We start from the raw sequence: 24,693 nt of genomic DNA, 5'->3' as shown, positions 1-24,693 counted from the left end.
TGTTGCCCAAGCTGGAGTACAGTGGCATGATCTCGGCTCACTGCAACCTCCGTCTCTTGGGTTCAAGCGATTCTCCTGCCTCAACCTCCCGAGTAGCTGGGATTACAGGCATGCACCACCACACCCAGCTAATTTTTTTGTATTTTTAGCAACCGGGTTTCACCATGTTAGCCAGGCTGGTCTTGAACTCTCGACCTCAGGTGATCCACCCGCCTCAGCCTCCCAAAGTGCTGGGATTACAGGCACGAGCCACTGCGCCTGGCCAATCTAGAATTTTTTACCGAGCAAAAAATCTTTCAAATCTAAAGGTGAAATAAAACTGTTTAGACAACCAAAAACTAAAACAAGTTATCGCCTGCAGAGCTGTTCTACAAGAAATGGTCCAAGAAGTTCTGCAGGCTGAAAGAAATAATACCAGATGGAAATTTGGATCAACACAAAAGAATGAAAGAGCAGCAGAAATGGTAAATATGTGGGTTAATATAAAAGGCTTTCTTTTTTCTCATTTTGAATCTCGTTAGAAGAGTATTTGTGTTTTAATAAAAAGTAACAACAATGTACTGTGGAAGTTATAGCATGTGTACAAGTAACATGTATTAAAACAATAGCAAAAAAAAACAGGATGAGGGAAATGAGAGTATACTGTTGTAAAGTTCTTACACTGTATAAAGTGGTATAATATTATTTGAAACATTCGACTGTGATGAGAGAAAGATGCATATATATAAACCTTGGAGTCACCACTTAAAATTATTAGGTTGGTGCAAGAGGTTGTGGCAAAAACCGCAATTACTTTCACACCAACCTAATACAACAAAGAGAAAATAAGCCAATACTGAAGATTAAAATGAAATTTTTAAAACTCATTTATTACAAAAGAATGCAAGGAAAGAGGGGAAAAAGGAACAAGGAACAAATGAGGAAATAAAAAAGAAATAGGAAGATGGTAGAGTTAAACCCATTTATATCAGTAACTTTATTAAATAGAAAGTCCTATGGCCAGGCACGGTGGCTCACGCCTCCCAGCACTTTGGGAGGCTGAGGCAGGTGGACCACCAGAGGTTAGGAGTTTGAGACCAGCCTGGCCAACGTGGTGAAACCCCATCTCTACTAAATAAACAAAAATTAGCTGGATGTGGTGGCAGGCACCTGTAATCACAGCTACTCGGGAGGCTGGGGCAGAAGAATCACTTGAACCCAGGAGGTGGAGGTTGCAGTGAGCTAAGATCGCACCACTGCACTCCAGCCTGGGTGACAGAGTAAGACTCCATCTCAAAAAAAAAAAAGTCTAAACAGCCCAAAAGGCAAAGAGTATCAGATGGGATCCATCTGTATCTTTATCAACAAGAAACCAACTTTAAATATAAGGACACATATAGGTTAAAAGTGCAAGGATGTAAAAAACACACCATGTTAACACTAATTCAAAAAATTTATAAGAAGTAGATTTTCAGAAAAATCTCACACTTATAGAATACACCACTCAACAACAGAAGAATACATATTCTTTTTAAGTTCACACGAAACATTCACCAAGATCATATCTGGGTACAAAATAAGTCTCAAACTTAATATGATTAAACTCAAGCAAAGTATGCTTGCTGACCACAATGAATTTAAACTAGAAGTCAATAACAAAGACATCTTTTAACTGAAAATCCCTCAAATGTTTGAAAATTAAACAATACAGACGCCGGCCGAGACGGCACAGACAGACCGACCGATTGGGGTGTTTCCTGAATGTGAGAGGTAAGCGCCGCGGCCTGCATTTCCAGACCTGCCCTTCGCCTGGTTCGTGGCGCCTTGTGACCCCTGCCACCTGCAAGTCGGTAACCGCGCTGCGCTCCTGTGCTGTGGCCTGTGGCTGGACTGCCTGGGATGCCCTGCCTGCTGCTGCCCGACTGGCTGGCAAGATGAAGCTCTCCCTGGTGGCCGCGATGCTGCTGCTGCTCAGCACGGCACGGGCCAAGGAGGAGGACATGGGCACGGTGGTCGCCATCCACCTGGGGACAACCTACCCCTGTGTCGGCGTGTTCAAGAACGGCCGCGTGGAGATCATCGCCAACGATCAGGGCAACCGCATCATGCCGTCCTATGTGGCCTTCACTCCTGAAGGGGAATGTCTGATCAGCGATGCAGCCAAGAACCAGCTCACCTCCAACCCCGAGAACACGGTCTTTGACGCCAAGCGGCTCATCAGCCGCAGGTGGCACGACCCGTCTGTGCAGCAGGACATCGAGTTCTTGCTGTTCAAGGTGGTTGAAAAGAAAACTAAATCATACATTCAAATTGATGTTGGAGGTAGGCAAACAAAGACATTTGCTCCTAAAGAAATTTCTGCAATGGTTCTCATTAAAATGAAAGAAAACGCTGAGGCCTATTTGGGAAAGAAGGTTACCCATGCAGTTGTTACTGACCAGCCTATTTCAATGATGCCCAACGCCAAGCAACCAAGGACGCTGGAACTATTGCTGACCTAAATGTTATGAGGATCATCAATAAGCCTACAGCAGCTGCTATTGCTTATGGCCTGGATAAGAGGGAGGGGGAGAAGAACATCCTTGTGTTTGACCTGGGTGGTGGAACCTTCGATGTGTCTCTTCTCACCATTGACAATGGTGTCTTCAAAGTTGTGGTCACTAATGGAGATACTCATCTGGGTGGAAAAGACTTTGACCAGCATGTCATGGAACACTTCATCAAACTGTACAAAAAGAAGACTGGCAAAGATGTCGGGAAAGACAATAGAGCTGTGCAGAAACTCTGGCGCAAGGTAGAAAAGGCCAAACGGGCCCTGTCTTCTCAACATCAAGCAAGCAGTAATTGAAATTGAGTCCTTCTATGAAGGAGAAGACTTTTCTGAGACCCTGACTCAGGCCAAATTTGAAGAGCTCAATTGGATCTGTTCCAGTCTACTATGAAGCCTAGCCAGAAAAGTGTTGGAAAGTGTTGGAAGACTCTGATTTGAAGAAGTCTGACATTGATGAAACTGTTCTTGTTGGTGGCTTTACTCAAATTCCAAAGATTCAGCAACTGGTTAAAGAGTTCTTCAATGGCAAGGAACCACACCGCGGCATAAGCCCATATGAAGATGTAGCATATGGTGCTGCTGTCCAGGTTGGTGTGCTCTCTGGTGATCAAGATACAGGTGACCTGGTACTGCTTGATATATGTCCCCTTACACCTGGTATTGAAACTGTGGGAGGTGTCATGACCAAACTGATTCCAAGGAACACAGTGGTGCCAACCAAGAAGTCTCAGATCTTTTCTACAGCTTTTGATAATCAACCAACTGTTACAATCAAGGTCTATGAAGGTGAACAACCCCTGACAAAAGACAATCATCTTCTGGGTACATTTGATCTGACTGGAATTCCTCCTGCTCCTTGTGGGGTCCCACAGATTGAAGTCACCTTTGAGATGGATGTGAATGGTATTCTTCGAGTGACAGCTGAAGACAAGGGTACAAGGAACAAAAATAAGATCACAATTACCAACGACCAGAATCACCTGACACCTGAAGATATCGAAAGGATGGTTAATGATGCTGAGAAGTTTGCTGAGGAAGACAAAAAGCTCAAGGAGTGCACTGATACTAGAAATGAGTTGGAAAGCTATGCCTATTCTCTAAAGAATCAGATTGGAGACAAAGAAAAGCTGGGAGGTAAACTTTCCTCTGAAGATAAGGAGACCATGGAAAAAACTGTAGAAGAAAAGACTGAATGGCTGGAAAGCCACCAAGATGCTGACACTGAAGACTTCAAAGCTAAGAAGAAGGAACTGGAAGAAATTGTTCAACCAATTATCAGCAAACTCTATGGAAGCGCAGGCCCTCCCCCAGCTGGGGAAGAGGATACAGCAGAAAAAGATGAGTTGTAGACACTGATCTGCTAGTGCTGTAATATTGTAAATACTGGACTCAGGAACTTTCGTTAGGAAAAAATTGAGAGAACTTAAGTCTCAAATGTAATTGGAATCTTCACCTCAGAGTGGAGTTGAAAATGCTATAGCCCAAGCGGCTATTTACTGCTTTTCATTAGCAGTTGCTCACATGTCTTTGGGTGGGTCAGGAGAAGAATTGGCCATCTTAAAAAGTGGGTAAAAAGCCTGGGTTAGGGTGTGTATTCACCTTCAAAATGTTCTATTTAACAATTGGGTCATGTGCATCTGGTGTAGGAAGTTTTTTCTACCAGAAGTGACACCAATAAATGTTTGTTATTTACAAAAAGAAAAGAAAAGAAAAGAAAATTAAACAACAACACACTTCTAAATAATATATAGATCTAAAAAAACCATGACAGAAATTATAAATATTTTGAACCAAATGAAAACTAAACCACAACACATCAAAATGTGTGAAGTGTAGCTAAATCAATGCTTAGAAGATTTATAGCATTAAATGTGTATATTAGAAAATCATAAAATTCTCAAATCAATTCTCTAGTGTTCACCTTAAGTAATTTAAAAAGGAAGAACAAGTTAAACCCAAAATAAGCAGAAAAGGTAAATAAGAACATAAATCAATAAAATAGAAAACAAAAATAGTGGAGTAAATCAATGAAACCAAAAGCTGACTCTTTGAAAAGATCCATAAAATCGATAAACCTTTAGTCAAACGGAAAGAAACAAAAAATAAAATACCAATTACCAATACCAAGAATTAAAGTGGGTACATCACTATAGATCCTGCAGATTCTAAAAGGACAGCAAGGGAATGATATGGTATGAATAATTTTATTCTAATAAGTTATATAAGCTAGATAAAATGGACACATGTCTTGAAACACACAGGCTACCAAAGCTCACTCAAGAAGAAACAGATAACCTGAATAGTCCTATATCTATTAAAGAAATGAACTCATAACTAAAAACCTTCCACAAACTCCAGTCCCAAATGGCTTCACTGCTAAATTCTAATGAACATTAAATGAAGAGATAATAACTATTCTGCACAAACTCTTCCAGAAAATAGAAGGAACATTTCCCAACTCATTTTATGAAATTAGCATTACCTTGATACCAAAACCAGATAAATAAATTAAGAGGAAAAAGACCCCACTGACCAATCCCTCTCATGAACATTAGATACAAACATCTTTAACAAGCAAGGGACTTGCTAGCTGTGTGGAATTCTGCTGACAGGGGTTACACAAGGATAGAGAGGTTATTTGAATTCAGCAACATGGAGCTCCAGTGTTCCTACCTTCCAGACTCAGGACCTCTCTGCCACCTGGACATTCCTGTGGTTCCTTCAAAACCTCTCAGGCCACATACCTCTGCTTACCAATTTCAGCCAGTTGGCCACTTCACTCAGCTCCTGTCTACCACAACCATCATTCAGGTCACAGCCTACCCTAAGGTTGTGGCAGATATTGATCAGTGCCTACCTCCAAATTAGAACCACAGACTTTCCTAAAATTTGATGATGGGGGTGTAGGACATGGGATTAGCATATTCTCAGGGTATGAAGATTGGTAGGTTCTCAGGCCACAGGGGTCAGGAAGCTAAAACTGAGACTGGCAGATTATTCTTGAGGATCCCTCTTGAGGTCCAGTGGTCCCTAAACAGCATGCAGGCAACCACTTTAATATCAACGATTGGCACAGTCCTTGGTGATAACAACACAGGAAAGGAAGCTGAGCAAGGCAGCCCAAAGCAACACCTTCTGGCTTCTCAATTCTGCCCCTGGACACAACAGACTCACACTACGTGCAGTCAGGCTAGAAGAGTCCTGGTGTCCCTTACTCACTGAGCCCCAGCCAAAAGCTGGGCCCATGCTGGACACTACAAAGAATACCAAGGTACTGCTTAGCACTCCGTCCTTCACAGAGTCCCTATCCTGGTTCCTTGAAGCCATCTTAAATGTATATATGATGTATGAATATATTGTTGTTTGCTTCTCTCTGAGCATGTGTGTCAGGTTAGGCCCTCCTAGAAGCAGATGCCGGAACAGAATGAGAAGCGCAAGGTATGTATTGCAAGAAATGTTTGTGAGAGTTAAAGGGCAGGGGGAATCTGCAATCTGCAATACCAACCTGATAGCTGTGAAAGGGGAGGGGGAAGGAAAGAGGATTGGACAGGAAGACCCTCAAACTGCAGTGAGGCTCTGAGGAGCCCCAGAGCACTGATTGCCCATTAGAGGAGTCCTGCATCAAGCAGAAAGTGGTCCAGTTCCATTACCCCCACAGTGCTTGGTGGTTGGCCAGGCACAGCCTAGGGAGAATGAGCCTCAGCTGAACATCGCAGAGATCCAAAAGTACAGCACCTGGAGGCTGTCAGCCACTCCCTGGTCCTTTTGAAAGGAAAGCTGGGCCAGGCGCAGAGGCTCGCGACTATAATCCCAGCACTTTGAGAGGCCAAAGCAGGTGGATTGCCCAAGCTCAGAAGTTCAAGACCAACCTGGGCAACATGGCAAAACCCCATCTTTACAAAAAATACAAAAGTTAACCAGGCATGGTGGTGTGTGCCTGTAGTCCCAGCTACTCAGGGGGTTGAGGTGGGAGGATCACCTAAGCCTGCAGTGAACCTTGTTGGTGCCCCTGCACTCCAGCCTGGGCAACAGAGTGAGACCTTGTCTCTAAAAATAATAATAATAATGAAAGGAAAGCTGTGTGACCCATCTCCATGGCCAACATCACATTGACGATTTCATTATAAAAAAAGGCTTTGTCCTCATAGGGTTTGTTAAATGGATAACAAAGGGATTAAAGAGTCAAAAGGATTACGAGTCTGAAATATTTGAGAATAAACTAGGAGAGACCAGGTCAGAACAAAGCTCTTACAACTCAAATAAGAATTAGGACACTTCTCTTTGTTTTCTTTTCTGTGGTGTTTGGTTTTATCAATTTATAGCTGATTAAAGTGAGTTGACTTTATTTACAGTGGTTTATGAGGAATGCTGCAGAGGTATTTTCCTGAAGTGAATTGTTCAGTCTTAAGATGCCAGTCTAAATCAATTCAGCCTTAATCAATGAAAACTCAGGCCCAGGCCCCATTTCAGTCTGAGGACAGTGGCTGGGGGCAGAGGAGAGGGAGAACTGTACTCAGCATAGCTCATGGCACTCATGCTTGGCTTCAGGCTTCCGTGAACTCATTATGGATCCTAAGGAGCTAAGTGTATGGTCAAGAGCCAGTCAAGTAAAACAAGCATTAGCAGCAGATTCCTCAGGAAACAAAGAAACAAGACTATGCAGCTCTGAAACTGAAATATGGGGGTGAGCAAGGAGGAGTTCAGCCTTGAGGAAAACATCATTCTGATGTAGGACGTGGTCTAAATCCTCTTAGAATATCCAGCCACTAGAAGGTACACATAAGTTTTGTTGGATTAACAAGTGAATGTGAAAAATGGCAACCTACCCCACCCTCCCCCATTTCACTGGGGACCTTAGGGGAACAAAAGAGAAGTCACTCCCAGTCAAGAGGAACTAAGGACAACCTCCAGAGACCCAGCACCAAGAAACCAGTGTCAGAGGAGGAGAAAAGGCCAACACTAAACTGGGAGCCACCCAATGGGTCCAGGAGCTAGACTGAAGGAGTCATGGAGGCTGCCTGGAAGCAACAGAAGGTGCCAGCAAGATAAGTACCCCAGCAATCCTCAAAGATCACAAGGGGAAGGATTGAGAATAAGCCTACAGTGGAGTCTGAGACAGGAAGACACTGTTTTTATTATTATTATTATTATTATTATTATTATTATTATTCCTGCAGCTTTCCCTTACGCCTAAGCTGATGGGACTAGAAGAATCTTGGATTAGCACAGGTTGACAAATTATCCTCACAACAGTAGTGAGAAGTAGTGATTATCCCATTAAGGAGGCCAAGGTGAATGGCAGAAGGCATATCAGGAAGACACAAGGAGAGCTTTCCAAAGGAGGGAGTAGCCTGCTGGCCCACCATACGCCGGAGCAATAACTAACTCTCTAGGATCCAGAGCCCAAAGGGAATGGGATCAAGAGAACAGATGAAGACATGTTCACGCCTTTTTATCTGGGAGGGAAGGTGATAAAAGGCAAAGGGTTCAGAATTCATATCAGAAGGCTGGAATTTGAATCCAGGACCCCCTCTTCCTATTTCTGTGTGCAAGCCATTTAACTCCTCTGATTCTCAGTTTTCTGATATGTAAAACAGGGCACAAATGTTAACACCCATTTCAAAACCAGAAGTGGATATCAAATGCAATAGTGCCACGACAGGAGCTTCACAGGCCCACCTTATGCTATCCCCAGACCCCACCATTAGCTAGCACAGAACTCTGGGCACTGCTGGTACTCAAACTGTGCTGCTTGACAAGGCCTGGTGAGAAAACGAACACACCCTGGGATCAGGCCTCAGAGGGGAGCTGACTTGAGGTCTATGTTCTCATACATTGACCAAGGCAGAGGCCAAAACCATCTCTCTAGAGCAGGTTTTCTCCTGGGGGTATCTTGTTCCCTCTTGGTGCAATACAAGAAAATAGGCCATGTGTTCACCACACCAACTGCAGACTGGCAAAGCAGGTATGAGATTAATGGCTTTTCTGTACAACAAAGGCCTTCCTGCACAGCAGCAGAATTCAATATGCAAACCCTGCCACCCTGGCTTCAGACCCACCCTCCCAGCTTGGTGGACAGCGGCAGCTCGAACCCCATAATGTATGCACGCTCCGGCTGCTGGGCCCAAGTTATTATTCATTACGGTTTTCTATTACCCAGTGATAAATGATGCCCCCAGGCTGGCGTTGCCCCCAGAATGCTTATTACGGCTCACTTAAGTAGGCGTTGATTTAGCTTAAATCGGTTGTTCTGTTCAGCCCAGACACGGGCCTGCCCCAGCTCTGCCTGGAAGACTGTCTTCACCAGGGCGTAATTGAATTCTAACTACTCCTGGCCTCTTATTAGGAAGGGGTGGGATAGGAGGTCCCATGTAGGGCCACAGGATGGTCCAAGCCCCAGTGGTCTCTCCAGCCCTGTAGAATCCTAATTTAATAAGGGTCTTCCCTTTGACTCTAGCCAATAAATTTGACAAGCAACTCCGAATAGGCCTGGACGGACTTTCCTCACAGGAAAAATGATGAAATCTCAGGTAGAAGCAACTCAAGGGGTGCCAATATGACTGTTCTTAGGTCTTGCCTCTGGATCAGGCCACTCAAGTCATGGTATCTAGGAGCTGTCCAGATCCATTCATCAAATTATTTGCCACTGACAGAGCCGGGCTTGTCATCCATAAAAATCCAACACAGCTGATGTCCCTGGAAAGAGACATTATGGCTACAAATCTAGGACCTTCACCATGCATTCATGCAGCAGAGACTGACTGAGCACATAGTACGTGCCAGGTGCTGGTCACAAATAATTAACAAAGCAGCCAGTACTCTCTGCCAGTATGGAGTTCACATTCTAGAGTTTACTTATTGTCGATTATGTGCCAGACATTGTTTAAAGGGCTTTACCAAATTTAACTGTCATCATAACCCCATCCTGTTTTATAGAGAAAAAAATAAACTGAGTCTTAGAAACACTCAGTGTTTTACCAAAGGTCACTCAATGATTAAGGGTTAATAAGTGACAGAGTAGATTTGAACACAAGCTTATAACCACAAGTTGCACTTCTTGTTTATGTTGTTATACATTATTACACCATTGTATTTGCCTAGCACATTAGAAGTTACAATGTACTTTTTCATATTCATTAATAATCCCTACTACAACCTCCTGGGCAGTAGGTATTAATTTTAATATCTCACAGCTGTGATGATTAAGAACATGAGATCATGATCATCTGGGCCTAGATAAGAATCTTTGCCTCTTACTAGCAATGTGACTTTGGGAAAGTACTTTATCTACTCTGAGCCTCCCTTTCTTTGAAATAAAAATAATAATACTACCTCAAAGACTGCGAGAATTCAATTAGAAATGGTATGTATTGCACTTAGAGTGACTTGTGTGTAATACATTTTGGTCTTGAGACCTTGGCAGGAAGGGGGCAATGCCAGGGATCAACTATTCTGGGTGGGAAATAAGAAAGTATCTTTAATATGAAGACAGTCCAGGAGGGTATCAACAGAAGCCAGACCAAAGTTCTGGGAAAACCTAGTGATTTGGGGAAAGAGAATTTCTTCAGGGACAAGGTCTGAGGCTCAGAAACATAAAGGGCATAGGAAGTCTTTGGATCATTTTGTATCTTCTGCTACCATTTCCTTTTCTTTCTCCCTTAGTAAAGTTTTGTTGTTGTTTTGTTTTTGTTTTTGTTTTTTTATCTCAGCTCATTGCAACCTCCACCTCCTGGATTCAAGCGATTCTCCTGCCTCAGCTTCCTGAGTAGCTGGGACTACAGGCATGCGCCACCATGCCCAGCTAATTTTTGTATTTTTAGTAGAGACAGGGTTTCACCATGTTGGCCAGGCTGGTCTCAAACTCCTGACCTCAGGTGATCCACCCACCTCAGCCTCTCAAAGTGCTAGGATTACAGTCGGTAAAGTTCTTAGTAAAGGAAAAGCCCATCTGTCTCAGCTGGGAACCCAAGGGAAGGAATGATCATTAAACAATAATAACAAGGGCTGGCATTTATCAAGCACTAAGAAGCACACCCAAGCCAACTCTGCACTATGTGTTTGATACATCTCAATTCATTTAACTTCACCACAAACCTCTGAAGCAGGAATTATCCTTCTCATCCACTTTACAGATAAGGAAACTGAGGCTCAAAAAAGATGAAAGAATCTGCCCAAATAATTTAGCCACAATTAGTAAGTAGCTACAACAGGATTCAAACCAGAGAGGAGCATAGGTCCCAGCCCCACTCAGTAAGGAATGGTCAACAACCTCACATCTGATGGCAATCAGAGGCAGTTTTCATAAACCCATTTCCTTCACCTTGTTCTTAACTATTCAAGGAGCTTGCACGCTGAGGAAGAACTGAGAACAGCTGAAAGCGAGAAACAACACAGCCCAAACTAGCCTGGAAGGCGGTCAAAACCCACAGAGCAAGCATCAACTAACTGGGCAGATAAAAAAATGTTCCAAACCATCCATCACATCCTTAGTGTCATCTCTCACCTGTTGTTTTTGTTTGTAATCAAAAAGAGGGGGTTTTACTACCTGAAGATGCTTTATCCAGCTTTTTGCATCCCTGAGCTTCTGAACTTGCTCCTCAGCTCTTGGCTACAACGATCCAAGCGTGGGAGACACAGCAATGCGTGGAGCAGGGATGCCTCCAGCGGAAAAGGAGGTCTGAGTGCTTATGTTACCCGGAAAGCTAGGTTAGCCCCCTGGTGGGCAGCATCTTCAGGACCCTAGGTCAGCCCCATGTTGGCAGTTCTCCAGCGTAACAGGACACATATGCAGGTGTCCACCATCTCCACAACCCCAGGGTGTGAGCCACATGCTGCCCTGCCCCTGTGGCATTGATCTAAGGCCTGGAGGACATCTTCTTTAGACAAGGTCGCCTTTGGCTGCTAATAAAGTTCAGCTGTAGAATTATTCATCAGCTTTTTTTTAAAAAAATACATCATTTTCATAATGAAAATATATAACTATGTTACAGAAAATTTGAAAAATAGGGGAAAAAAGAAACAAAAACAAGCCATAATTCATTCATCCTGACACAATTGCTATTAGCATTCTTGGTGTGTTTCTTCTCCCCGAAGCTCTAGCTTTCACCTCATTGTAACCATGGTGCACTCACAATTGTATATCCAATTTTTTGTGGCCTAATATTATATCCTAAACGTTTTTTTGGCATCATACACAACCTAAATAACTATGATTTTAATCCTGCCTAATATTCCATGGATTTTGGCCATAATTTACTTAGGTATTCTATTAACGAGTATTTCACTATCATAAGTAATGCTGTAGTGAACATCTTTGTATTTACTGTTTTCTTCCCCAATATTTGGGATTTTTCCTTAAGGTAAATTTTCAACATATATGCAATATTTGGGTCAAAGGGAGTGACTGGTTTTTTTGACTCAGCATCAATGCCGCAAGCATAGGAGAGTATCTGGTTCAATGCAACATTGTCAACATTGATGATCTCTTTTTATCCTCATTTCATAGCCTAATTTTAAAAAGACCTCTTTGTTGTTCTAATTTGCTTTTTTGTGGGTTCTTAGAGAAGGGAGTCAGTATCATCATTTTTAAGAGTTAAAAGCTTTGGATTTACGCTGGAGTTGAAAATAAAATTCTGCTATTCCATGAGCTATGGTGCCTTACGTAATTCTCTCTAGCCCCATCCAGTCTTCTCATCTGTAAAGTGGTGATAATACCACCTACCTACAGGACTGGCATTAGAATTCCATGAAATGATTTATCTTAGTCCAATTCCTGGCAAATGATTAGCACCACATGTTTCTGGTTGTAGTTTATCAATAACTTTAAAGCATTAAGAAGTGTTATTACACAGTCAATAAACATTTATGGAGGTTCTGGGGATGCAAGAAAGAATAAACCATGGGTCTTGCCCTTGAAGAGGTCCCAGTCTGGGAGGGGATAAATAAGGAAGAATAAAACAAGTGCTTAGTGTTATAATAAAACTCAGACTGAGGCCGGGAGCGGTGGCTCACGCCTGTAATCCCAGAACTTTGGGAGGCTGAGGTGGGCAGATCACGACGTCAGGAGATGGAGACCATCCTGGCTAACACGGTGAAACCCCGCCTCTACTTAAAATACAAAAAATTAGCCGGGCATGAGGGCGGGCTCCTGTAGTCCCAGCTACTCGGGAGGCTGAGGCGGGAGAATGGCGTGAACCGAGGAGGCGGAGCTTGCAGTGAGCCGAGATTGTGCCACTGCACTCCAGCCTGGGCGACAGAGGGAGACTCCTTCTCAAAAAACAAACAAACAAACAAACAAACAAACAAAAACTCAGAATGAGGTAATGCTGCCCAAAAGATCCAACCTGAGGGAGCTCAGGGCAGAGCCAAACCACATCTGGGAATCAGGAGAGCAAAAAAACATTATGGAAAATGCACATTATGGAGGAGGCCCATTCACCATGGGCATTGAAGAACGGGTTGTGTTCTGGTGGTAGACATATGGGGGAGGAGGACAGGGTAGCGGGAACAGCACAGGCAAACGTCCGGAAGTGGGAAGTTTCACTCAGAATGGATATGGGAAACAGCAACTTGTCCCACTGGGTTCATGAACTGTCAGTCTGGCCACACCGGGTGGCTGATCTGACTGCAGGATGAGCTTGCTTCACGGAACTCTCTGCTGGCTCCCCAGGCCTTCTCATTAAACTTAATACTCAATATGTCAGGGTAGGTGGAGAGAGTGTTTAAATTATAAAGTTTCCCTCTTAGAGCATACTCTTAACACTCTTTGAGATTAAAAAAAAAAAAAAGATGCTAATAAAAATAAGACCATCTCCATCCAGAACCCCAGAATGCTAATCAGTGCCTCGTCAGATTGAAGAGCCCTAACACACTGTGGGGCAGGAGATGCTGTGCCTCGCCAGGAAATCTTACTTTGAGAATCTTTCTCAGGGTCTAGCTGTTTCCCATCCAAAGCCCCAATAGGGTGTTGTGGCTGGAAGCCATAGTCATGGCTTAGCTCCATGAGGGGAGTTTAGACAAAATTCATCCTCCAAGACCTAATGCCATGATTCCCTCCTCTGACAAACCGTCTGCCATCCAGCCCTAACAGATGACTTCCCTGATTGCCATAGTCCTTCATTCTCTCACAGCCCCATCCACACTCATTTTCTGGTCAGCTGCAAACTTGTCTTATCTCCCATACTCACTTGCTAGATGGCAAATTCCTTGAGGGCAGGCATATGATCTGCTTGCCTTACCTTTGTTTCCTTCACTCCTGCTCAGAAATCCACTCCAAAGTACATGAAGCAAAAAGCAATTAAGCAAATGGGGATTTACCTGGATGCAGGTGAGCCCTGACCACTATGAGCAGGACCAAGATCAGGAACCCAAGCACTTAAGCATCCTTAAGCCTCTCTCCTCTCCTCTTTCCTCTCCTCCTTTTCCTCTTCCTCCTTCTCTCTCTTTGCCTCCCTATCCCCTCTCTCCCTTCCTCATACCCCTGCCCACTTCTATCTCCCATCTAGACATTCATTTTTCTTTCTCCTCTGCAGAACAACATCTTTGAGCCTGGAACAACCTCCCTACAAGATCTATTCAAGTCTGCAGTTTTGAGTGACCCGGCCTCACTCCAGTCTTGATTCCAAATTTCAGGGAGAAGAGAGAGAATCGAATTGACCCAGCTGGTGTCAGATGTCCACTTGGGTCCATGGGTATTTACAATAGCAAACATTTGTGGAGCCCTTCCTAAGTACGAGCTCTAAAAGCTTACGTGTATTAACTCATTTTAATCCTTACCAGCCTTTGAGGTAGGTGCTGCTAACAGCCTCATTTTACAGATAAGGTAAACACCATAACAAAACTCGGATTTGTGTGACTAAATTGACACAGCTGGTAAGTGATGAAGCCAGGACATTGAACCCAGGGAGTCTGACTCCACAGCCCAGGTTTTTTGGTTTTGTTGTTTTTTGTTGTTTTTTGTGTGTGTGTTTGTTAGTTTTTTTGAGACGGAGTCTTGCTCTGTCGCCAGGCTGGAATGCAATGGCGTGATCTTGGCTCAGGCTCACTGCAACCTCCACCTCCGGGTTCAAGCAATTCCCCTGCCTCAGCCTCCCAAGAAGCTGGGACTACAGGTACGCACCACCATGCCTGGTGAACTCTTTGTATTTTAGTAGAGACGGGGTTTCACCATGTTGGCCAAGATGGTCTCGATCTCCTAACCTCGTGATCCACCCGTCTAGGCCTCCTAAAGTGCTGGGATTACAGGCGTAAGCCACCACGCCCGGCACAGAGCCCAGGTTTTTAACATTATAGTATGTTGGTTTGGGACATTGTTTTTTTTCAGACAATAGACAGCCTAGTGGGGAAACAGGGCCGTGGTAGCCCATTCTCAGAAGTGGGCAGTTGTCAAAGAAACACTATCCTTAAAAGCCCTTTGCTTCTGCTCAAAGTGGTGGGTGGATGGGTGGGTGGATAGATGAATGGAAATTTAATGCCATCTCCTTGTTGCTCAGCTCATTTCACAGCAAAGAACTCTATCAGCTAAAAAACAACTCTAGAGTATCCTTGAAGTCAAAAGAGAAGAAGGGAGAGGAAGGCCAGGGCTTTGGGCTCTCTTATCTCAATGGCTTGAAGGTTTTGGTGTTGAAGGGATGAAAGCTGAAATTCCTAGGCAGGAAAAGATAACCCAATCCTCCTTTTATTCACTAAATTATCTCAGAAAGGATGGAGGCAAATGCTTAGAATGGAATGAATCAAAACGACCAAGCCATTAGGGAGAAGAGGAAGTGGAAGGATAGAGTTCTTGGAAGTTTCCAAGTGGGACAGAGACCAAATGGCACATGGTACCCATGATGAGGACTTGCTGTGATGGGGCAGGGGGAGAAGGTAATTAAATACTACTATCTGCCGCCTTCAGATCTACATGAAAAGACCCCTGTGGCCAAGCGTAGCACAAGGGCTGAGGGGTTCCCCACCTTCTAAACACGGGGACCGGCATGGACTCAGACCAGAGCGGACTGGGTAAGACCCTCCAGAATGTTTCTAGTACTCAGTAGTGGAGGGAAGGCAAGGAACAGAAACCCATTTGAAGACTTGATCTTGCCAGCTTAGAAAGATGGACCCTCAGAAGAGGTGAATTCGGACTTACAGAATCAAAAAGACATGTGCTATCTCTTAACTCTAGCGTTGTCATCTAAGCGCCTCTTGTTGAAGTACTTCCTAAAGCCCAGTAAGCCAATGCTTGTCCCCGGATGGGCACAGGTTGTGTAAGTCACCTTTTCCCACCAGCATTCCCCGTGACACAGCTGTCTTTTCAGTCTCATATTGCTTTGCCTCCTGTATTAGTCAGGGTTCTCTAGAGGGACAGGACTAATAGGATAGATGTATATATGAATGGGAGGTTATTAAGGAGTATTGACTCACAAGGTGAAGTCCCGCAATAGGCCGTCTGCAAGCTGAGGAGCAAAGAAGCCAGTCCAAGTCCCAAAACCTCAAAAGTAGGGAAGCCAACAGCACAGCCTTCATTCTGTGACTGAAGACCCAGGAGCCCCTGGCAAACCACTGGTGTAAGTACAAGAGTTCAAAAGCTGAAGAGTCTGATGTTCAAAGCTTGGAGTTTGATGTTCGAAGGCAGGAAGCATCCAGCACAGGAGAAAGATGGAGGCCAAAAGACTCAGCCAGCCTAGTCCTTCCACATTCCTCTGCCTGCTTTTATCCTAACCATGCTGGCAGCTGATTAGATGGTGCCCACCCAGATTGAGGGTGGGTCTGCGTCTCCCAGTTCACTGATCCGAATGTTAATCTCCTGTGGCAACACCCGCACAGACAAACCCAGGAACAATACTTTGCATCCTTCAATCCAATCAAGTTGACACTTGATATTAACCATCACACCTCCTATGTACCCTAAATACAGAATATATTGACCTACTGTTTAAAACCTTTCTGAGGAATTTATTGTCCTCAGAATAAATCTAAACTCTTTAGCCAGGCTGTAAGGTCCTTCATGTGATGTACCCTGCTGACCCCCAGGTTTATCTCTCCACACCCCTTACCCCCAAAGTCACACTGGCCTTCTTTCAGTTTTTTGAGCAAGTCTTCTTGTCTCAATATCTTTGGGCATGCTAGTCTCTCTGCCTGAATACTCTTCCTCCCAGCTACTTAGATATCTCTCTCACACACACACCCTGACCATCTCTTCCCATCCTTCAGATCTCAATCTCCCTAGAATGCCTCCTAGGACCACAACATTGGGTCTTAAAATCAATGTGCACATTGAAAGTGGTTGTGTTTCATTCCTCCTGCCCCCCAGTAAGTTTTCATATTAAATCAACAGTGTATTGTCTAATCAGTGTGCATGTTAGATTTTTAAAACTACAGTCATTGTTGAATGAATGAAATACAAGTCCTCTGCCCCTTCACCCACAGTACATTCTTCTCTGCTTCTGAGGCCAGCCCACTCACTTCCTTGTCCTGAAATCATTCAGTCTGTCCCCTCTGCCTGCTCTGGCTTCTACTGTAGATCTACAGCCATACTCAGAAAACTCCAGACAGGTCTGTCTTCTTTACAAAGTAGAGGGGCGATGCTGCCTGCCATTTCATCATGGGGCCCCTCAGATCTCATGGGTTTAAGGTGCCAATGCCTTAACCCAGGTGAGAGTCTCTGATCCCCAACAATCTAAGCAGCCAAGCATGCGGTGGAGTTTCCTGCAGAAGAACCAAGTTGGTATTTTTTTCAATGTTCTAGACTGAATTATTATAGCCAGAGGGAGCCATTCATCAGCTCTGACACTGCAGGAAGCTTCCTAGGCAAACAGCTTTATTGCTGCGTGAGATTAACCCAGACTGTAGTAATTTGTAACAAAGATAAGAAAATTGCACTGGTCTCTCAGAAATAAATCTGAATTCCAGAGTGGACAAAGGGGACTTCAACTTGAAATCTGCTATTTCAGATATAATCAAATTTATAACAGCCCCTGAAGAGTATAAAAAGCCAAGGGCAGCTTCCTGTTGGAGGTGTCACTTCAGGACCCACCATTATGAAATCAATTTAGCTGGAATTCCTAACAAGCCAGGAGCCCAAGCCTCACCTAACTTTTATGGAAGACTATTTGGACTACTTGAGCATCATTCCCTCATCTGTCTACCTTCACGATATGAGCAGATGTCATGTGGTAAGAAATGCAGGCTGGGATGTCAGGTCAGGCGACCTACCTCTTACCAGCTGTAAAATCTTGGAGAAACAGAGACGATAATGGAGGCCCCTCCCAGAGCTGTTGTGAGGATTAAATAAGATAAGAATGTGAGAGTGGAATACGGATGTCAGTTATTAATGAGAGTCTGGTAACCTGATAGACATGATGGGTTGAACTCTTACAGGTGCTCTGAGCAAGACTTCACTTTACCAGCTTGGCCTCATTTCACTCTCCCAATAATTGCACAATCAGGGAACTGTAATTATGTCCATTTACAAATGAAGAAACAGAAGGCCAGAGAGGTCATGGAACCTACCCAAGGTCACACAGCTAGTAGGTGGCATAAAATGGCCAAGTGTTCTTGGCCACTATAGAGTGCTTTCTGCTATGCAGCAGTCGCTGTGCTAGACACAGGGATATAAAGGTGACACTCCTGTGGTACCAGACCTGGCAGAGCACACAGCCTGGCTGGAACACACACCTACCAATAAGAACCTTTACTATATTAATAATAAGTGTAAAAAGTAAAGTAGAGGTTCCTCTTCAAAGATTTTCCTCCCCATTTAATGAGGAATAAATAGTAACTTCTTTTAGAAGCAAAATGTATTCAAAGACCTGTGCTAACAGTCTTAAATATCTGCCAGCCGTGATAAAGTAATCAATGTACTTTATGTTCTTAGCTCCCACAATTTAGCCTAAATATTTGCCCTGGCATGCTTATACTGGTCCAAGCAAACATTAGGCCGTAGCCTGTTCCTCTTCCTTATTTGAAGGTGTTTTTTTTACCTTTCCCAGCATTCCACAAGTTACTTCCTCCTTCCTTTGTTCTCCTCTGCCTTTGCCTCTCTTAAGAAGTTCAAGTTGCTAGCCAATCGGGACAAATACAGAATGTGAGGTCCTGTTCCAGCCAATGGAAACTGGACACAGCAGTAGGGTGGACGCGTCAGGTTATAAATTACCCTGTCTCCTTTGTTAGGGGTACTCTCATGGCAAAACTGCTGGCGAGTGTATCCTTTCTGCAGGAAGCAAAAATGGCCTTGCTGAGTAAAATTAAATTTATGTTCAAGTGCTATTTCTTTAGGGCACCGGGGAACAAGCATTTCAAACATAAGTAATGCTTTGTAAGCACAGTTCTAGGAGCTTTATACAACTCTCATTTAGGACTTACACAACCAGAGAGAAAGATAGACACCATTATCACTGTACTGCATGGACAAGGAAACAGGCCCTGAGATCATACGCTGGTAAGCAGTGGGGCCAGGAATCTAAACAAGGCTATATACTTATTTCTCTATTGCAGGAGTAGATGCTATAAGAGAAAGACTAGAAGGGTCATGGGAATCTGGGCTTGAAAAGGAGCCAAAACATCTCCCCAGAAGAAGTAACTCTTGAGCTGCTTATTTAAAAAGAAGTAGGAGTTTGTCCAGCAAACAAAGGGAAAATCAAGTGAAATCTCAGATTGTCCTGCAGCCCTAAAGGACTCTACTGTTGCTGTGCAGGGTGCCGTCACAGTTGTCCAGCCTGACCACACGTGCAGGACAGCTGGCAATATTGAGCTGGCAGTGCTGGTGTTCATCTAGAAGACAGGGACGCATTTCACCATCTCTGCACGCCCAAGGCCCACACAGTGCTCAGTGCCATTCTGTAGACTTGAACTGAATCCAGAGGACCTTGGACCTAGAAAAGCTCTTGAAGACTGGGTCATCCAAGTTCCTAATTTTATGGGTAGGAAACTGAGTCCCAAAGAGGGAAAGAATGGTGAGACTTTTCAAATTCCATGTGTACGTGGGTCCAGAGGGCCCCAAGGCAAAGGTGGCAGCAAGGAAGTAGCATGGAGCCAGGGGAGCTGTCTGGAACCGGATCTGGACTGGAGGCCAGAGTTAGGGTGGTCTCTGGAAGCAGAAATGGGTAGGAGGCAGCATAGCACGGAGGTTATAGCCAGATAGATCTCAGATTAATTGGGGTTCTGCCTCCTGCTGGCCACATAAGCTTGGACAAATTAACCGCTGTGGGTGTCAGTTTCCAAATTTGGAAAATGGAGGCAATATCCCCCCATCATAAGACTATTGTGAAGATTAAGGGAAATGATGCATCTAAAAAACTCAACACAGTGCCTGGCGCACAGCGAGTGCTCAACAAGCAGTACTGATTACCAGGGTCACAGTTACACTTTAACCCACGTTAAAAGGTGAACCCACTTAGAAGTGGACAGGCTGCTCTTCTCCGCATGAAATTCCCCCTCTTTACCGGCCTCCATGTTCGCAGGGTCTCTGAAAAACAAAAATACACATTCTAGCATTTTGCAGGGAGCCACAGATGCTTCCCATTGATGCCTATTAAAAAGGGGATTGGTGAGGTTTGCTTCAGAAACTTTCATGGGAAAAGTTCCCCAAAATGCATCCAATCCAGAGGTGAGCACTGTACCTGGGTCACTCTGCCAGCAACTCCCTACAAAGCATTCACCTCCCTCAAATCCATTCCTCCTTGAGGGTCCAGCAAGACGTCTCTTTTATACTTCACCCAGAAATAAAGTAAATATTTTTCAATGAAATTCAGCGATCAATTAAACACCGTCCCTCTTTAATAAGAACGTTGAACCAACAGCCGGCTGCTATTCCGACAAGAATATTTAAAGCAATTAAACTTTAGCTACTTTTAAAACAAATTCTTTTAAATGCTAATGACCATTGTTTTCACATTTGATAAGTAAAATTTTGTGTCGAGCAAGGTTAGATGATTGCAATGATTTAATTGTACTTCTCAAAGAAAGGAAAATGTTAAGAAAAAAGCTAAGATGGACCTCTTACCACATTCCTACCGCAAAATGTCCTGTAACAATAGAAGCGTGATTTGCTGAAATTAAAATGCTATTATGGTGAAATTAGGGCTTCAATATTTTTAGCAGCTTTAATAGGCCTTGCATTTTAAGGGACATCTGATAATAGATAATTACATTTCATCTTAAAGAAACTGAGTTGTTTTCTTAAGGAAAATACTTTTCTTTCTTCCAGAGAGGTTAAAGCCGAGCCATCATTAGAAGCAGCACCAAGCTCGAGGTTCCTGCTTCAGCTTGGGAAATAGAGATTAGCATATAAATAGCCTTCGGTGCCTGCTTGATTCCAGCTATTTTGCGTTTCAATGTGGCATCAGAATGCACTTAGCAAGAAATGTTCGAGAGGAGAAAGAGGTTTGTAATATGTCGCTTTTATAGAGGGGGGAACTTTAAGTATAAAAGATCATCCACTCCTCTGCGGGCTTGTTTTTTTTTTTTTTTCTGTTCTTTTCTTTTCTTTTCTTTTCTTTTTTTTTCCTTTCAATGTCCCAATTACAGACTCCAAGGAGCCAACAGGCCCCCTAGAATGGAGCCTTAGTTTATGCTACAGCTCTTTCTCCGGACCAGGAAAATAAATCAAAATGGTGTACAGGAAATAAGATAAATAAGCGGGCTTCCTCCCAGATTCAGCTGGAGTCCTTGGGGGTCACAGCCATGCCCTTTCTCCTCACCCCCACGCTACCCATCAGCAGCAGGGACGTGGGATGACTCCTCCAGGACCCATTTGCTGGAGCAATGAGGGACACTCCTGGCTTTCTGCCTGGAGGCCTGCTTCCCTCCTGGGAAATCGCGGAGACTGGGCATGGAGCCCACGGTTCTTTCTGCCTCCCCTCCAGCCCCCACTCCCACCCCTACACACACGCATACCACATTCAGGCTGACTGGTTCAGGCTGAGTCTCCAGCTGTAGCAGGATGACTCGCAGACCTCACACTTTTTCTGCTTGGCATGGGGCAGAGGGCAGTTCTGAATGGTGCTACACGGCTGTTCTACGGGCCCTTGTTTTTCCTGGGTGTGGCAGTGGTAAAGGGGTGTGGGCCAAACAGTGGTAGCCTCTAGTCTAGTTCCTGGGGTGGCTTGGGCCCATCCAGAGCCCTGGGTTCTAATCCAGACTCCCCTGAGAACTTGGAGACAAGTCCTGCCAGCTCTGAGCCTGAGTTCCTTCACTTGTAAAAAGAGAATTATAAACCCTGCCCTGCCCACTCGTGAGGCTGTTATAAGTACCGAGGAATGGATGTGAAAGAACTTTGTAAGCTCCCTCCCATGTTAGCATCATGTGATTAGGACATTGGTGAGGTTTTTTTCCTGGATTGTCCTTTTGTCCCAAGACCCCAGGTTTCCTTCTGTCCACCCTAGCACCTCATCTATGCTCCCTGGACTCTGCCTCCCAACCCAGAGTGAGAGGGTGAGGAATAGATAGTGTTTAGGAAATTAGCTAGGAGGTAACAGCTCTCAGCTATCACGGCAAATGCACCCACTTGGGTTGTCTGAAGATGACTGTGTGAAGACAAGGCTGGGGCTTAAGAGGTGGAGTACAAAGGGACCTGGGCGTCAAGTCCGAGCCTGTAGCACCCTGGACAGGTCATCCTGCTCCTGGAGCCCCTTTTCCCCCCTCAGATAGGAATGTTGATAATTTGAGGTGCCTTTCATGGCTATTCTAAGGCTCAACATAGAAAACAGGCCAGAACAGCTGGGCGCAGTGGCTCCTATCTGTAATCCCAGCACTCTGGGAGGCCGAGGCGGGCAGGTCACCTGAGGTCAGGAGTTAGAGACCAGAACATGGCAAAACCCCATCTCTACTAAAAATACAAAAATTAGCCGGGCATGGTGGCACACGCCTGTAATCCCGGCTACATGGGAGGCCAAGGCAGGAGAATCGCTTGAACCCAGGAGGCAGAAGTTGCAGTGAGCTGAGATCACGCCACTGCATTCCAGTCTGGGCAACAGAGTGAGACTCTGTCTCAAGAAAAAAAAGAAAGACAGAGAGACAGAGAGAGAGAGAGGGAGGGAGGGAGGGAGGAAGGAAAGAAGGATGGAAGGAAGGAAGGAAGGAAGGAAGGAAGGAAGGAAGGAAGGAAGGAAGGAAGGAAGGAAAAGAAAGAAAGAAGAAAGAAAGAAAGAAAGAAAGAAAGAAAGAAAGAAAGAAAGAAAGAAAGAAAGAAAGAAAAAGAAAGAAAGAAAGAAAGAAAGAAAGAAAATGGGCTAGAGAAGTGCAGGGCATTCATTTGCTTCTCGTCCTTTTAGCCTGCATTCAGAGGGGGTAAGGACCAGGCTGGGGTTCCGGCAGCCAGTCCCCTCCCACCTCTCACCTGGCAGCAGCTTCCTGCTCCCAAACCCAGCAGGCTTTGCCACAGGAAAAGTGCCCTGGTGGGCTGAGGGCACTCCCTAGTCTCTGCAAGATTGGCCCTGACTCTGCAGGATCTCTTCGGGCTGCACCACATCCTGCAGATGCCACAGGCACTGTCTCTGTAGGAGGGTCACCACCGCTTCCACAGAAGCCCTGGTAATCCCAAGGATTCTAACCAGGCTGTGATGGGGATGCCGTGCCTGGCTCCTCCAGGGGAAAGGTGCTGATGCACAAAACCTTTGCTCCTTTTCCTGCTGTGTCCCACAGCTTCAAACACAGTGCTGACAGAAGAACCACGTGAATTCTGGACTTCATGCATGAAGACTGTTTTCATCCCAAAAAGCTGTGTTTGGAACAAAGGTAGCTCCTTACAGGAAACCTGAGGGGGTTCTTTGGGTGACTTGGTGAGGCTCTGGCAAGGTGGATTGGAGGGCAGTGGGCTCAGACCAGGGTTCTGGGTCCTGGTCTGCTCTCTGCTGCTTGGGTGAATTGGTCCTTGGTCTTGGGTGAATTCTTCCCACTGTGCAGTGAAGTTAATCTATAATTAAGGGTTCTGCATCAGTCTCCAGGGATCATTCCTGCTCAAACTTCTGTTCTTCATATATTACTATTCTCCTGGGTTTCTTCTGGCCTGAGTACTTTTCGCTCTAGCCAAGATGCTCAATATCATCTGTTTTGCTAATCCAGGCAACTATAGTAACAGTGTCCATGTACAGGGTCTTTTATTATGCCCATTTTATACAGTAGAAAATCAAGGCTCAGAGAAGTTGACTGATCCCAAATGGAGAGCCAAGACTCAACCTCAGGTTTTGACTCAGCTTCAGATCCCAAGCTTTTACTCATCACACACTGGCACTTTCCCAGGTGGCTGCCTTAGTTGAATACTGGCCCATTTACAATCAACATAGTTGTAGGACAATCTGTGTCTCTCGTGCTAAATTGTTTTCAAATTCTGATACACAGAAAACTAATTCCACTGAACATTAATAGGTTTTCCTTGGGAACAACAACAAAAATGTTTCATCATCAAATGAATTTGACCCTAAGTAAAACAAGTAAACAGTTTCTTTGTACCTGCAGGACTTCTCAGGGCCTTTAAGATGTCAGTAAGGTATGCCATTTACTCCTGACCTTTATCCATAGACCCTTTCCTCCTTCTTTTTTCTTGAGCAACCTGTGTTCTACTAACAGATTAGGCTTCTGCAACTTCACTACTAAAAGTGTGATTCCCAGACAAGCAGGATGCAGCATTGCCTGGCAGTTAGTCAGAAATGCAGACTCTCAGGCCCCACCCAGACCTGCTGAATCAGAGCCTGCACTTTAAGAAGATGTGCAGGTGGTTCACATTGAAATTTGAGAAGCATTGGCCTGTAGTTAACATATTGGGAAACATGGCTGATTCATCATGGACTGTGTCCGTGTACTAGCCATCAACCTGTAAAATCCAGCAGGGACAAAAGTATCAAGCATTATTTGGCATTACGTGGACCAAACAACTAGATTTGGAATTAAGTCGAGATGCTGTAACATCACATAGAAATAATCCAAGCTAGTTCCCACAATGGAAAGTTTCTTCCCATTCCTAGGGAGATGTAAAAATGGATGGAGATGAAGGGATGACCAATACCCTTTCCTACAGCCATTCCTAAAATGTAGACATGGAAAGTATTGCATACCTCTTCCTAAAATGTAGAGGTCTTTAAATTCTTAGAAAGAGTGCACCTCTGTTTCCCTGGATCCCCTCTCAATTACAGAAGTGGTCAAGGTTAGTGAGTGTCCCAGATATTTTCACCTGGGATGCTCTTGGGAAA

At 44.4% G+C, this 24,693-nt stretch overlaps 1 pseudogene; it reads left to right on the top strand.

Annotated features, from left to right (window-relative positions):
• Positions 1-1,735: 1,735 nt before the first annotated feature.
• On the top strand, positions 1,736-5,003 carry LOC100992065 (endoplasmic reticulum chaperone BiP-like; annotated as a pseudogene).
• The last annotated feature ends 19,690 nt before the right edge of the window (positions 5,004-24,693 follow it).

The sequence above is a fragment of the Pan paniscus genome, chromosome 1, assembly GCF_029289425.2.
Source record: "Pan paniscus chromosome 1, NHGRI_mPanPan1-v2.0_pri, whole genome shotgun sequence".
In the NCBI taxonomy this organism is placed as follows: domain Eukaryota; kingdom Metazoa; phylum Chordata; class Mammalia; order Primates; family Hominidae; genus Pan; species Pan paniscus.
The sequence above is the reverse complement of the archived record's forward strand: the minus strand, read 5'-3'. Positions and strand labels throughout refer to the sequence as shown.